This window comes from Phocoena phocoena, chromosome X (assembly GCF_963924675.1).
Source record: "Phocoena phocoena chromosome X, mPhoPho1.1, whole genome shotgun sequence".
NCBI classification, from domain to species: domain Eukaryota; kingdom Metazoa; phylum Chordata; class Mammalia; order Artiodactyla; family Phocoenidae; genus Phocoena; species Phocoena phocoena.
Genome location: NC_089240.1, coordinates 44,550,079 through 44,554,784, shown reverse-complemented (window position 1 = coordinate 44,554,784; position 4,706 = coordinate 44,550,079). Strand labels below are relative to the sequence as shown.

Genomic DNA, 4,706 nt, shown 5'->3' with positions numbered 1-4,706 from the left:
AACAAGCACCACAAGTGGTTATCGTTCTTTACCTGGAGGGGTGACCCAAACCTTCATTCTTGAAGGGTCTGGGCCATTACTAATCCTGCTTGGATTGGGTTGTTGTAGCTTTCTATTTACTTGAATCATGGGACATATAATACCAAGAGATACTCTAGGGCATCTCCTGTATTGCAGACATGCTCTTCCTTACCTCTGTTATAGAATAGCAGCCCAATTTCCCCTTGGTAGTCAAGATCAATTACCCCGGCCAGCGCAGTAACTCTCTTCGTTGCCTACTGATTCAGAGGCGTAAGGAGCCCAAAATGGACAGGTTGCAGTCTTAACTTCTAGTTCAATGGAATCGTTGTGTCTGCTGGAGGAACTAAGACCTCTAGGCCAGCAGAGCATAATATGAGAACAGGAAGCAAAAATTTTGCTAATGGGTCACTAGAGGTACCATTTCCACCCCTTGATTCCTGGATCCATGAATCCTGGCTATGGGAAAAACAGCACCATATGTTAGATGTTGACTGAGAGCACATACAGCCTCCTGGAGGAGCTTGCCCAGCCCTACAAGGTATTATCACCTGCAAGGTATTACTCAATGTAACTGAGTCCTCTAAGGGCCATTCCATATTCCAAAGCTGGTCATTCCAAAGCAGCCAGCTGCTTTAAGATGGTGGAGACCATGGTAAACCAGTGAATTCCATGAGTGTGGGCCCACTGCTGCACTTCATTTGCAATGGAGTGAGTTCCTTGATCAGAAGCAATGCTATATAGAATACCATGATGGTGGAAAGGCATGCTGTAAGTCCATGGATAGTGGTTTTAGCAGAAGCACTAAGTGCAGGGAAGGCAAACCCTCATCCAGAGTGTCTATTCCAGTAAGGACAAAATGCTTCCCCTTCCGTGATGGGAGTGGTCCAATGTAACCAACCTGCCACCAGGCTGATCACCCCGGGGAATGGTGCTGTAGAGGGGGCTCAGTGTTGGTCTCTGCTGCTGGCAGATGGGTTATTCGGTGGTGGCCGTAGCCAGGTCAGCTTTAATGAATGGAAGTTCATGTTGCGGAGCCCCTGCACAACCCCCATTGCTGCCACCATGGCCACTTTGTTCATGAGCCCATTGGGCGATGAGACGGGTGGCTGGGGAAAGAGGCTGACTGGTGTCCACAGAATGGGTCATCCTATCCACTTGATTATTAAAATCCTCCTCTGTTAAGGTCACGCTTTAGGGAGCATTCACATGGGATACAAATATCTTCATGGTTTTTGCCCATTCAGAGAGGTCTATCCACATACCTCTTCCCAAAATTTCCTTGTCACCTATTTTCCAATCATGTTCTTTCTAAGTGCCTGACCATGCAGCCAAACCATTGGCCACAGCCCATGAATCGATATGTAATCACATGTGTGGCCATTTCTTCTTCCAAGCAAAGTGAACAACCAGGAGTACTGCCCAAAGTTCTGCCCACTGGGAGGAATCTCCTTCACCACTGTCCTTCAGGAATGTCCCAGAGAGGGGCTGTAGTGCTGTAACTGTCGTCTTTAGGGTGGTGTCTGCATGTTGTGCAGAACCATCTATAAACCAGGCCCGAGACTTTTCTTCCTCTGTCAACTGATCGTAGGGAACTCCCCATGAGGCCATAGGTGCAGTCTCGGGGAGAGAAGGCAGTGTAGGAGGACTGGGGACTGGGGACGTTTGTGCCTTCAGGGCCTGCCCGGGCCCGATCAGGTATTATATGTACTAATTCCATTTGATGATGGAGTGTTGCTGTGTATGCCCAACTTGGCTTGGTGGGTCATTTCCACCATGAAGGTGACTTCGTGGCCATAGTTAAGCATTCAGTCTCTCTTAAGGCCTGGCAGCAAGCCAACAACTGTTTCTTAAAAAGAGTAGTTATCTGTGGATGATGGCAGGGCTTTACTCCAAAATCCTAAGAGCCTGTGCTGTAATTCACCTAGATGAGCCTGCCCAAAGCTCCAAACAGCATCCCGATCTGTCACTGACACTTCAGGCACTATTGAATCTGCTGGATGATATGGCTTAAATGGCAGAGCAGCCTGGACCTGTTGCAGAGCCTTCTCTTGGTTCTGGGTCCCACTCAAAACTAGTACCTTTTATGTGTCATTCAGAAAATGGCCCAGAGTAATACACCCAAATGAGGAATATGTTGCCTCCAAAATCCCAAGAGGCCCAAGAGGCATTGTGCCTCTTTTTGGTTGTAGGAGGGCAGAATACAACATCTTATCCTTCACCTTAGAAGGGATATCTCAACATGCCCCACCCCACTGGACCCCTAGAAATTTCACTGATGTAAAATGACCTTTAATTTTTGTCAGATTTATTTCCTACTTCATGGCACATAAATGTCATCAATAAGCCTAGAGTAGTTGCTACTTCTTGCTCACTAGACCTAATCAGTACAATGTCATCAACATAATGGACCAATGTGATATCTTGTGGAAGAGAAAGGCAAACAAGATCATAGCTGACTAAATTATGACATACAGCTGAAGAGCTGATATAGGCCTGTGAAGGTGTACCTGTGAAGGTAGGACAGTGAAGGTGTATTGCTGGCCTTTCCAGCTGAAAGCAAACTGCTTCTGGTGAAACTTATTGACAGGCATGGAGAAAAAGGCATTTGCCAGATCAATAGCTGTGTACCAGGTACCAAGGGATGTGTTAATTTGCTCAAACAATGAAACCACATCTGGTACAATAGCTACTATTGGAGTCACCACCTGGTTAAGCTTATGACAATTGACTGTCATTCTCCAAGATCCATACATCTTCTGCACAGGCCAAATAGGGAAGGCGAATAGAGTTGTGATGGGAATCACCACCCCTGCATCCTTCAAGTCACTGATGGTGGCACTAATCTCTGCAATCCCTCAGGAATGCAGTACCGCATTTAGTTTACTATTTTCCTAGGTAGAGGCAGTTCTAGTGGCTTCCACTTGGCTGTTCTCACCATATTAGCCCTCACACCACCGGTCAGGGAACCAATGTGGGGATTCTGCCAACTGCTGAGTACAGTTGATTCTTGAACTACACAGGTTTGAACTGTAGGGTCCACTTACACATGGATTTTTAAAAAATAAATATACGAAAATATACATGTAGAACATTGTGTGCAAGGCTTGTATTGAAGTATTGAAGTGGATAGCCTATCCTTATGTATGCATAAGGTGAGTGCTATTTAATATAAAATGAATAAAGTGTTAGTTTTCTTGCTCTTTTATAACTTTGCTTTCAAAGAATTTCATTATTGTATGATATTCCTCTCCCTCTCGTGATTGGAGAAACTGTGAATCAGCCTATTATCACAAGTGTTTTTTTTAATTTATTTATACTTTATTTTATTTTTACTTTTGGCTGCGTTGGGTCTTCCTTGCTGCGCAGGGTCTTTCTCTAGTTGCGGCAAACGGGGGGCTACTTTTCGATGTGGTGTGCAGGCCTCTCATTGCAATGGCTTCTCTTGTTGCGGAGCATGGGCTCTAGGTCCGCGGGCTTCAGTAGCTGTGGATCGCGGGCTCTAAAGTGCAGGCTCAGTAGTTGTGGTGCACGGGCTTAGTTGCTCTGTGGCATGTGGGATCTTTCCGGACCAGGGCTCGAACCCGTGTCCCCAGCATTGGCAGGCGGATTCCCAACCTCTGCACCACCAGGAAAGTCCGGGGTTGTTTTGTTTTTTTTTTAATATGACTATGTTTCCAATACTGAACTATGAACATAACTGAAATACTGAATGCCATCAAAATTTTATAACCATTCATTAGTGTATAGGCTAGGCTACCATAAAGCAACCATATTGCTGCTTCTTCATTATCAATGCATGAATCATTATACCTGTAAATAAATATGAATTCCTTTTTCACATTATGTTTTCATTTTTGATGTCTAGTGTTAGTAATACATATAACATCTACAGTGTTACAGTGTTTTGTATCATATAAGACAATATTAACGTAGGTACTGACAGACAGATGATTCATCTTGTAAACAGATGACATAAACTTAAGTATTGACAAATACAGTGCAGTACCGTAAATGTATTTTCTCTTCCTTATGATTTTCTTAACAACATTTTCTTTTCTCTAGCCTACTTTATTGTAAGAATACAGTATACAATACACATAACATACAAAATTGTGTTAATCGACTGTTTATTTTATTGGTAAGGCTTTTGGTCAACAGTAGGCTATTAGTAGTTAAGTTCTGGGGGAGTCCAAATTTATACATGGATTTTCAACTGTGCGGTGAGTTGGCACCTCTAACCCCTGCATTGTTCAAGGATCAACTGTGTATCTATTCTACTTATTCATTTTGGAACTGGGGAAGTAACCACAGTATGGGTTTGGGGTCCCACTGAACCCACTGTGAGACACACCTGCACTAAAATTCCATTGATCATCTGACCTCCATAAGCTCCTACTCTGACTGGTGGGCCACAGTGGCATTTCAAGTCTCCTGGAAACATTGTCAGTTCAGGGCCAGTGTCCCTGAAAGGTCCGATTATTTTCTCCAATGTACAGTTACCCAGTTAAAAGACTATAGGTCTCTTTGGGGAAGGCTGGGAAAAAGATTAACAGTATAAATTTTTGGTAGTGTACCAGGGTCCTTCCTCAAGGAGTTCCAGTCTCCCCTTCATTCAGGGGTTTCTAGGCCTGTAAACTGGGAATTGATTGAAGGACCACAACTCTGTTTTTATGATTCAGACCAGA

General features: G+C 44.1%; 1 pseudogene; it reads right to left on the bottom strand.

Annotated features, from left to right (window-relative positions):
- Nucleotides 1-329: 329 nt before the first annotated feature.
- Nucleotides 330-4,706, bottom strand: part of LOC136142108 (uncharacterized) — a 13,744-nt pseudogene continuing 9,367 nt past the window's right edge.